Source organism: Cryptotermes secundus, unplaced genomic scaffold (genome assembly GCF_002891405.2).
Source record: "Cryptotermes secundus unplaced genomic scaffold, Csec_1.0 scaffold1072, whole genome shotgun sequence".
Taxonomy (NCBI): Eukaryota; Metazoa; Arthropoda; class Insecta; order Blattodea; family Kalotermitidae; genus Cryptotermes; species Cryptotermes secundus.
The window spans coordinates 305082-317170 of NW_019735578.1; the positions used below are offsets into that span (position 1 = coordinate 305082).

A 12089-nucleotide genomic window follows, 5' to 3' on the forward strand; every position below is an offset into this window, starting at 1 on the left:
GAACGCCTCTGTGGTCTAGTGGTCAGAGTTCGATTCCAGGCGCTACCAGATTTCTTCTGAGAAGTAGTGGGTCTATAACGGGGTCCACTCAGCCTCATGATGATAACTGAGGAGCCATTTCAAGGAAATAGCGGTTCCGGTCTAGAAAACCGAAATTAACAGCCGTGGGATTTCGTTGCGCTGGCCACGCGACACCCTCTGTCCGCTAAAGTTGGCACTAACTTCGCCGACAAGCGGCGGTCTCTCGGTCGGTATAGTTCGCTTGCGGACTAGAACCACGGAGTTTGTCTTTTGTTTGTTCTTTCTTTTCCAGAGTGGTTAAAGGCCCGTCGCCGAGACTCACGACCTGTTTTATTGGGTACGATTTATATCAGTGTTAGTAAGAGGCTACAATTCTAACACATTCAACCACGGCCACTTACACCCCAGCACTTGCCCAAACTTTTACGGCCCCCTAAGTTACGGTTCTAGATTTCGGACTTCCAACTGCACTTATTAGGACTTAATTTAACTAAATAGATGTACAATGGAGCCGATCGCAGTGGCCGCGCGGTCTAAGGCGTGAACTGTCTTCGCCCGCTCAAACACTGGGATCGCGGGTTCGAATCCCATTGAAGACATGGATGTCTGTTTGCGTTTATTCTGTTTGTGCTGTTCTGTATGTAAGTAGCGGCTTTGCGACGGGCTGATCCCACATCCAAGGAGTCCTACCGTTTATAGGATTAAGAAACTGAAAAAGCGGCCAAGGTCCTACAAGAGGACTGCAGATAGATAGATACATGTACAAGGGAATGGCTAATGATTGAAACGCGGACATGTTCCTTCCACTTAACGGTTTAAGTTCTCCCTGTGCTTAACTAATTAAGCACCACGCCATGAAGACGTGCTGGGGAGTGGAGGTATAGCTCCACCTTATTTGAACTCAATGCTACATGAAAATAAGTAGTCAGCTTCGCACCCCGGCAAGTTTATTCCTGAGGAAGGAGCCCCTGATACCCATTGGATAGGAGACTGGGTGGGCACCAGAGCCGGTCTGGACGCTGTGGAGTGAAGAAAAATATTTTGACCCTGCTGAGAATTGAACCCCGGTCATCCAGCCAGTTGGTATACCGATTGAGCAATCCCAGCTCACCTATCTGACAGTATAAATTGTTTTAAATTTGTGAGATAGTTTTACAGTTCAGATTTTGCTTTAAATAGAATGGTCTGTTACATTTCAGTGGTTTTACTTTCCAGCGTTATTTAAGTTTAACTGATCGCCAATTATAAGTATTGACTATAAAGATGCGTGTCTACAAAAGCGAGATCGTCCACCTTCATTTCCAAGGCAATTTCTGCTGACCGTTAACAAATTAAAAAATTAGTATCGAGTCCATGTATTTGTGATGCTCCTGTTTCGAGTCATGGCTGGGGCCCAGGTATCTGCCCCCCTCCCCCAACAAACTTCTAAATAATAAGCAGAATTTGAAATTCTGACATCGGTGACTGTGAAGACTACGATGACTTTGTTGTAACACCGATGTTTCGGAATCCTTCCATCCAACTACATGGTGTTATTACCCAGTAAATAACAATTTGTGGAATATACAGTGGTCACGTGCTTCAAAATCCTTTCCTTCTCACTATTTATAATCATCTTCACATGCTGTTTGATACTACACGCGTACAGTCTCAGCAGTAACTGCGCAGAGTGGCCCAGTGCCAAAACCCTTACTTTTTATCCTGTAGGAATAAGGTTCGAATCTCTTTTGTGGGGACCGACAGTCCAATCTGAATTTTTCATATATTATACCAGTCCTTCCAGACAAATAACAGGACATTACCACGAAACAGATTATGGCTGCTTCCTCCTTGCCTTTACAATTTACAGTGTAGGACCGCGGTATCAAACTTTGACGCTAAATAATTTATGCCGTTGATACAGCGCCCTTAAATATCTGATTTATGAGGAAGTACATTGTTATCAGTTCACCCTCCTACCCCGACACCATTGTTTTCAAAGATTTACATGCCTATGGTAAGATGTGGAAAATTCCTTACTTTTAGCCGGAATTAGGCCCATTTTATAGTAAAACATTCTCCTCCGACATAGGCTCATCCTTTTTTTTGTTGTTTCTTCGGGTGAGGTGAGACTGAGTCCACTTGGTAGGTCTGCCACTAATTGGCCTGTTGTACCAGCCCCGGATGATAGATGGTGAGTGTGGAGCGGTCGGTGAAATGAAAATTGGCAGGGGAAATCGAAATACTCGGAAAAAACGTGCCCCAGTGTCACTCTGTCCACCACAAATCCCACATGACCTGACCTGGGCTCGAATCCGGGCCGCCGTTGTGGGAAGTCGGCGACTAACCGCCTGAGCTAAGGCACGGCCTTCGTGCTTTGTATGAGAATTAAGTTCAATAATAGACCTCCATTATATACAAATGACTGGTCATTAAAATTGTGCATTGTTAGAACCTTGTAGGCAATCCGTGGTTAGGACTGGGTCAGAGGACCTAGTGGTATCCATGAGCAGTTCACGCGAGTCAGTGGGAATTAATGTAGGTGCTTTCGGAAATTGTTTCTGCAACCGGAGGAACATCCCGTGAATTTTTCTGGTGCCATGACACCATGATTCATTGCATACATCCAATCTACTAGAATATGCATCGGTGGCGGTCAGAGAGCTGATGTGCTTCAGCACATTTCAACCGTGATGAGCGAGATGTCCTCACCAATACCTACGGATGGGTAGAGGAGGACGCACACGCTGGCTACAACGCTCAGCTGATCTGGATCCTGTAGCTTTCTACTTGTGGGTGCTGTTAGAAGCCATTGTGTATCTAGCTCCTGTTCACAACGTAGAGACAATTCACTAGTGCAATGTAAGTGCCTGTCAGACTGTCCACAACTACACTTACTCCGCGATCATGAACGGGCTCGACAGTCCAGGATAAGACGTGCCCAAGTATCTACTGAACTTCACCGAGGACATTTTGAGCACTTCTTGTAACTGCATCCTTTCAGTGCTGTAATTAAAAAATAAAGCGTTTGAAGGCCCACGTTTCTTTTGGTATGTGTCATTCAACTCAAAATCTTCTCCATACAATTCAGATTTATCTTATAAAACCTTTACATTTAAATTCGCATAGTGGGGGTGGAGTCCAGTTGGGTCCACTCGGCACGGCGGCCACTGATTGGCCTATTGTACCTGCCCCGGGTGATTATGATGATGGAGAATTTGGTGGAATGAAGATACCGAAGTACTCGGAGAAAACCTAACACAGTGCCACTTTGTCCACCACAAATCCCACTTGATCAGACCCGGGTTTGAACCCGGGACGCCGCGGTGGGAAACTAGCGACTAACAGCTTGAGCTATGGCGCGGCCCTAAGCATTTATATTAGTAAATATATGTAACTATACCAAAGAATTACGTCATAATCGCGTGTATGGATGAGGAGATAAAGTTTAAAGCATTTTAGATACTGGTACCAGATGTAGGTAAGTCATCAGCTTTATGCTGCCCTCGCCTTAATCCGGCATTCATTCGATAAGATACTGAGCGGATACTAGAGTCTGTTTCAAGAAGTGATGAGGAGCAAAATCCTTGCCCCTCTCAGAAATTGAAATGTCGCCTTCCAGCCTGTGGCCAATGATTTTGCAAACTGAGCTCAGCCGGTTACACATGTTTACGGTTCATAAAACGGAGTAGATAGCAGTTTACTAAGCAGAACAGTGACAAACATCACCTCACAACTGACCTTTCTTCTTTCCTGGCACTTAATATTTTTTGCTGACCTCTGTTGTGGAGAACTATTTATGGACGTGGTTAACTTGTCACTTCAAGGCCTTTTCTTGCGATTAACACTGATCAGAATCGACTAAAACCGCATGGAATAGCAACCAGATTGCTGTTGGTATGGTCTGAAGTTTGTGTGAACGCAAATATCTTTCTGCGTCCTTCAACTGTTTTAATATCTATTGCGTAATAAAGTAAAGACAGGATAATGATATTCTCGCTGTTCACGCAGCACAATGGGGTCTATATACAGGATGGAGCAGTTCTGGGAAACCATCTGTCATGTCGTAAGTCTCTGGAGGTTACATTCGTGATACCAGGGGTCATCCTCCGTCATTCACATTGTAGGAGACCGCTTCATCAGTAGCTTGCAACGCGAGGTCACCACCAGTGTGGTCCGGCACTGATACAGAAACTTGTTTTTAAAAATTCGTAACAATCCACCAAAATTCACAATGGAACCAACGAAAGTTTTGTACCCCTCCCCTTCAAGATATAACTAAAAGTCACTGCTACGATCATGCTTCAAAACAGTCGTAAACGCAGTCAGCAGGATACTCAGTATTCCGCCCTGCCTTTTCTTTTATAATTGTACAGTTTCATTTGGACTGACTACACTATCTTGAATTTCATTTCTCCATGTCGTCCAGATCGAACCTTGGGCCCACACAGCCTCCAATCCATTCGGTAGAGGGGGCTCTTTCCACGGGCATGAAGCTGACTACCTACAATTAGTGCCGAGGTCAAAAAAATGTGGATCTGTACAATCACTCCCACATACTCCTTCATGGCGTAGTGCTTAACTAGTTAAGTACAAGGACAACTTTACGTTTCACTATCCTGAAAGTAGGATTCGTGATATGTTTATAAACTTCGTCAATACCTCGCATAGTCTGGCTTCGATCAGACCGGATTCTCTATAGTCCGGTTTCAAAATTTCAAAAGAAACTAAATTTTAATTGAGCAAAATAAAAATAAATTCTAAAAAATTAGTACACCAATTTGTTTTTAATACATAAATGATCGATTCTTTCTCTTTATACAGTCAAGTCTCTTTTTGTGCGGTTTATTTCATGTGGTTTTAAAGTTACGCGATACGATACATATTTCAATTTTTTCTGGGGTTCCCCGTTGTATATGTATGTACCTATGCTCGGGTCGTTCGTTCTTGAGCTCTGACAGCTATCGCTGGAGGAGGTGGGGAGAGCACTACTTTAACGGAATTTTGGAAGAGCTACATCAGAAACGTTACCGAAAATATAGGCGAAGCCTGGCATGAACTAACGGCAAGCAATATGAGGGCAGTATGGAAACATATCATACCACATTGAGCAAATGATTTCATTGGTTTTGAAACTCATTTTGCTGAAGTCACTAATAACATGGTGGAAACTGGACAGCAACTTGGTTTCAATGAGTTAAGATTCCGTCAACGTAACTGAGTGCATCAAAGCGAACACTAATGAACTAGATAATGAAACACTTATTAACATAGATGAACAACGGGCTTATGAAGAACTGGAGGACAACTTAGACAACGACAACTGTGTTGAAGTGCCTGCACGAGAATTAACAGCCGAACAAATTATTATTTCTAATAAAGACATATGAGTTTATTAATCGCGTTTTATTTATTGAAAAACGGAGATTTTTTTTTGAACCAATTATCACTTTTTGTATGTATATAGTTCCTCGATTGCAAGGCACGATAGATCACTGTAGGTCGCGGTGCAAGGGCCAAGAAGGCCCACCCCTTATACATTAATTCATTAATTAATTCCTCGATTAGTCCGGTTTCAAACAGTCCGGGATATTGGCGGAACCGATTACCCGGACTATGCGAGGTATTGCTGTACTTTAAAAAGACACTATTGAGAAATTCACGTGAAATCTTCTGTTATCAACTTCATCTCATAAGCACTGGTCTATTTGGTCGTTAGTAGCCAATTCTGTAAACTCAAAATTACAGTCTTTAGAACACAGCTTATGTGCTTGTTTCATTCGTAGGCTTTTTAACGACTCTGCACCAATGGTAGGTACTATTTAACTACGAACAAGACGAGAATTAATTTTGAACCGTCACGTGTGAAGACGGAGACTGCAAGGAATTGTGGTCTATTCTAAGGCAGATCTACAATTCCCATATTCAGCTGGGGGGGGGGGCTGTGAATACGGTCACGAAAAATATGAGGCAAAACTGTTGGAGGTTTTTATTCCGCTAATCCCGCAAGATCATGATATATGACGGTTACACAATCGGGCGGGTATAGTCTCTACTTTTCAAAAGTGAACCAAGTTTTTTATCTTTTCTGATCCTGAAAACACAATTGAGTATGTCAGGGCACTGACGAAGACGAAGGAAAAAGATGACAGTAAGAACAAAGAACAAGAGAGACGAATAGTAAAGGAAAATGAGAAAGGAAAAGACACTGAGGAAAAATACGATAGGAAGGTGGTGGAAGCAGAAAAAGAGAGGACGCAGAGAAATTAATGAGGAAAAAGGAGGAAGAATATGAAGAATAAAAGAGAATTAAGTTAAAGTTATCCCTGTGCTTAATTAACTAAGCATCTCGACATTAATACACAAGGGGGAGTGGAGGCATAGCTCCATCAATCTTGACCTCGGTACTTGATGGTCAGTTTCACGCCACGTCCGCTCTACCCCCGGGGAAATCGCCCCCGTCACCAATTGGATAGGAGGCTTGGTGAGCCCCAGAGATGACTTAGACGCTAAGAGAAAAATCTTACCATGCCGCGAATAGAACCCAGGCCGTCCAGTCCGTATCCCCTTGCTATACCGACTGCTTTACGCCATTTAAATACAAGTATTTTTCAGAAAACCATCATTCGGTAAAAAACTGACTTCTCTCTGAAAGGGCTAATGAGTACGCAACTGGAGGCAAGCATATTCGTGCCAACACCCAGACCTACCTAGCCCTTAAAACGCTAACTACCGCAACACAAGCGGGCGCACGCGGTAGCGTAGTTGGTTGCGGCACTATGCTACAAGCCGGAAGGTCGCGGGTTCGAGTCCCGATGGAGTGGTTTTTATTTTTTATTTTTTTTATTACCTAATCCTTCGGGCGGGAATATGGCCCAGCGGTCGACTCATCCGCTAACAGAAATAAGTATCAGGAATCTTCTTTGGGTGTAAAGGGCGGCCGGCGCATAAGACTGACCAACTTACCGCCATCTATAAGCTGATGGTCTAGAGAAAATGTGGGAGCCCCGACGTCTCACAACCCTGTGGGCCTTCACGGCCTGTTACAGAAATAGCTTTACCTTTCTACTGCAACACTAGTATGTACAGGCGTTCCAATGTGCTGTTCAATTACTTAGCAGGCGAATGAAAGTAAGTAATTCTAAGTATATGATAAGATAACATTTATTTATAGGAAAACATGTTTAATTTCTTGACGTCTCATGATGAAATTTCTGTGGAACAGGAAGCTCAGCAACGTGATATTAGCTTTTTTCTTTCAGAACATTGACCTCTCACCTTCAACCCGTTACCCTTCTTGCATAAACTCTTCTTAAACTTAACGCGACCCATCTGTGTCATGTTTCTAGCATAAATGCACGGGGTAGGAACATATCGTAACTCTTATAGTGACATGCAGAGCTAATAAACTGACTAACACGACTGAATAACTCCGTACACCTTTCTTCCGATAGGTCATGTTTATGCTACGGTTCCTCCCACCGAGCCCGAAGGTTAATTCTGGTTACAACAAAATCCTACATAAGACATCTTGATCCAGATCACATTTTCCTGGGAGCCGGGATGGGTCAGCCTATAGCGAGTGGTTACGGGCTGAACGACGTGAGGTCCGAGAACGAATCCCGGTGCGGACAAGACTTTTCTTCCCTCCACGTCATCTAAACCGGCTCTGGGGCCCACCCAGCCTCCTATCCTATGGCTACCCCGGGATCTTTCCCTGGGGGTAAAGAGACAGGGGCGTGAAGCTAATTACTCACCTCCAACTATTGCCGAGGTCAAGAATACATGGATCTATATATCCACTCCGCCGGTCACAGTGGCCGTGCAGTCTAAGGCATCAACTTCCTTCGCCGGCTCGAACACTCGGATCACGGGTTCGAATCCCATGCGAAGCATGGATGTCTGTGTGCGATTATTCTGTGTTCGTGTTGTTTTGTATGTAGGTAACGGCCTTGTGACGGGCTGATCTTCCGTACAAGGACTCGTATCGACTGTTTACAGATTTAGAAACTGAAAACGCGGCCAAGGTCCACAAGGGCTGTAGAGACACAGATGGAAAGATATATGCATTCACTCCTACATACGCCTTCATGGCTTAGTGCTTAATTAGTTAAACACAGGGACAGCTTTACCTTTCAATGTCCATCCCAGTGCCCTAGGGATCTAATAACAACGCAGCGAAGACGTAAAGACCTAAATATGAAGCTCCATGCAATCTCAGAGATGGTCCGAGATGGACATAATTACGATAATCTGCTTCGTGTTCGGGCGCTTTAACTACGAACAAACAACCTCTCCGATTTTCGGTTGTTCTCAGGGCCGATCCGAAAGTGGTGCTGGAATAAACACCTCAACACCCTAAACACCCTCAACATCCTGGCAGTCTAGTCCGCTCAGTCAATTTAGTGAGCTAATGAACAGTCCTATCTACTGGGACATAACACTGTGTTGAAAGCCAATCGGCGTTGCGGAGAAACATGTCGCCTCCATCTTCAGGGTCGAAGAATGTGCCGAGCAAGAAATCCGCGAGAAAGAAGGTGGCAGGCAGAGCACTGATTGTACCAGAGGTTGCGTGGCAACCAGAAACAAACATTCGCACTCCAGCTTACAGCCAGTCACTGTACCGACTGAGCAGTAGCGGCTCAAATAAAAAGAGCTCAAAATAGGACAATTGGGCACATCCAATATATTGTCACGTATCCACACCCTTACGTTCTTATCTTGCATTTCACCTCCCAGAGTCCTTTATATGTACAAGCCATAGATCTGAGCTTCTCTTTGTTAACAAATGCCTGTGATGTAGAGACAAGTGACGACAGAAGACGTTTCTGGCGTCTCTGTATGTAGGACAAGAAATCTACTGGCAGAGTTCCACTCCGTCCTTTGATCAGTTCTCAGAATTCAACTTCATGCAGTAGCAGTGTCTGTGGGTGATCGACCACAATCAAGTTTCAAAGGCAGAGGTCTGGGGTGACCTCATGGGCAACGAACCGAGAATGACGTCTGCCCTACACCAATAAGAAGGAGAACCTGATTCCCATAAAGCGCAATTAATGGAGGGGCATGAAGAGCAATGCCCCATTCCTCAGCATAATCAGATGTCACAGCCCGAATTCTGTCGCAAAGATATTTCCATGAACAGCAGTAGACGCATTCTAAAAAGGGGTTAAGCTGCCTTTTTGTCTGTCTCTTCCTTACAAATGATGGAGCGAGAATGGTAATTTGAAATAAACTAAATATTTTTCTGGTATGGTTATTATGTGTAATAGTGTTTGGGATCGCAAGCGCCTGCATGTTTCAGGGGCAGAGAGAATGTATAAGGCGCGAAGTATGACCATGATTTCTAACACACAAAAAAAAACTCCGTGATTTTAGTCCGCAAGAGAACTATACCGACCGAGCGACCGCCGCTTGTCGGAGAAGTTAGTGCCAACTTCAGCGCATAGAGCGTGGTCAGCGCAACGGATCCCACGGCCGTTAATTTCGGATTTCTGGACCGTAGCCGCTACTTTTCCATTCAAGTAGCTCCTCAGTTAGTCTTACGAGGTTGAGTGGACTCCGTTCCAGACACACTACTTCTCAGAAAAATCTGGTAGCGCCGGGAATCGAACCCGGGACCTCTGGATCTGTAGCTAGGAACTCTTGACCACTAGACCACAGAGGTGCTTATGAATTCGAACACAAAGAAACAAAAATTACAAGGTATAATAATTGGTCTCCTGATAAATTCTCACAGATGAATATGTAACTAAACAAACAATGATTTAACGCGCTGTGGTAACTGTAGTGTTGCCTCCTTGAACTTCCAGACACTGCATTTACCCAGAGCGTACATAAAAGTTTGTTTTTAGCCTACTTTCCATATTTTGAGAAAAAACAGAAGCAGGCTTATGAGATCACGGTGCTGTCTGTGTGTCTGTATATCCCCCCCCCCCCCNACTGTTCATTTCTGAACTGATCTTTATAAAATATTAGTATGCATATTATGGTACCTGATCCCATCTCAACGGCGAACTCTATAAATCCCTCCCATTATTCTGTATGTATGCGTATCCCTTATGGTTGCTAGGCAACGGCTCGGTAATAAAGTTACCGCGGTAAAGAATTCTTTTTTTATTGCTAGTGGGGTGGGACGAAGTCCCTTGTGCTGCGGCCACTTCTGGCCTATTGTACCAGCCCCAGATGATAGGTGAGGGTGATTGTGGAGCAATTGGTGGAATCAGGATTGGCAGGGGAAACCGAAGTACTCGGAGAAAACCTTCCCCAGCGCCACTTTCTCCACCACAAATCCCACTTGACCAGACCCGGGATAGAACCCGGGCCGCGGCGGTGGGAAGCCAGCGAATAACCGCTTGAGCTATGGCGCGGCCAATAGAACCCATAGTTCAATATTTCGAATATCCAAGCCCACGTTTTGACACGATCCTAAACGTGTTCAATCCAGTTCCCATTTTCTGAATTAGACCACTGGGAAGACCAAGGCGTAGGTGGGTGGACAAAATTAAAATGGAGCTTAGAGAGATAGGATAGGATGGTATTGACTGGATTGATCTGGCTCAGGATAGGGACCCGTGGAGGGCTCTTGTGAACACGGTAATGAACCTTTGGGTTCCATAAAATGCTGGGAAATTCTTGAGTAGCTGCAGAATCGGCCGCTCCTCCAGAAGGGCTCAGCTCCATGAGTAAGTAAGTAAGTAAGTAAGTAGTTTATTTCTAAACAATCGTTGGTCCTTCTTGGTCTTCCAAGTTATTGTTTTCCGAAACAATTTCCGCCAAATTCATTTCTATCTCACTTCGTGAAGCTATGTATCCAACTTAAAATATGTAGCAAAATGCTACGTGAGCTATAAAAATTGCAGACACCGTCGATATGAGACAGGCCTAATCGTAGATTTCCATTATACTTAAGCTCTCTTATAAGAACCCTACGTGTCATAATAAGGTGTTAAAAAGCTCACAAATTAAAGCTTAAGAAAAAGGTTTTGAAAACTGTCAGCTGGACAAACTCGACTTCAGATCATCAACAAACTCACTTTTAGACAAGTAACGCTGTGAATATTAATGTCCAAATATCGCTCTGTTTGAGAACGTGTAAAGTGAAATAACATGCAGTGCCTTCAGTGTGTGGACTATTTTATATGTAGGCTGTGGTAACGAAACCTTGAGCCAGACCACTTAACGACCGCATTAAAATGAGGGGACGGTGCTTCTAGTCAAAACGATAAGCACAGTCTGACACTGCTGATGCTGCTATTAGAGGTTACTGCGCACCTCCGGGAACGAGTGAGCAAATCTTTTAAGGGTACTTCTTGTCATTTTTGGCCATTTTTGGGAATTTTTCTTCATATGTTTTCTGAAATGTGAATAATATGGAAGCGAAGTGTTCTTTCTCTTTCTCCTTTAGGTCATTTTTCTGGATTCTTTCGGTCATTTTATAGGTCAATTTTTAAATACAGTGCGTACAATCAAGTGCGCGCCGCGGCTGCAATNTGGGAGTGGATGTATAGCTCCACCATTATTGAGCTTGGCACTAGTTGGAGAAGAGTAGTCAGCTTCACGCCCTGGCCGCTTTATGCCTGAAGAAATTACTCCAGGTTCCCATTGGATAGGAGGCTGGGTGGGGCACACAGCTGGTATGAACGCCATGGAGAAGAAAGAAATATTCCCTCTGTCGGGCACAGAATCCAGGCTGTCCGGTCCATAGCCGACTGATGTTAGTTCATTTGTTAATGAAAGTATGCCTATATGGAGAACAATATTTCTATCTATGGAAATATCTTGGAAGGCAGGTATTTGGAAAACCGAAGCGAAGATGGAAGCATAATATTTAAATGTTTTGAACGAAACTGTTTACCAATGTGTGGACTGGCTTGTAGGTTCTGATAATGGGGATTCAACTAACGAACCCTTGAAATGTAACGTCGTTTAACCGATTAATTAATTAGTAGGTTTTCTGTGTCCCTTGAGGGAGGTATACAAGGCAAAACACAGAGTGCAACTTGTCACAGCAAAGTACCAGTCACTGTACTCTACATAATAAGAACAATGGATTGTAGGACCGTAGCTATGCCCCTAGCTTAAAACTGACT

At 44.0% G+C, this 12089-nt stretch overlaps 1 protein-coding gene across 1 annotated transcript in view; it reads right to left on the reverse strand.

The window, feature by feature from the left end:
• LOC111869684 (reversion-inducing cysteine-rich protein with Kazal motifs) overlaps window positions 1-12089 on the reverse strand; it is a 286372-nt gene that overhangs the window by 213936 nt on the left and 60347 nt on the right. The gene's annotated exons all lie outside the window — the stretch shown is intronic.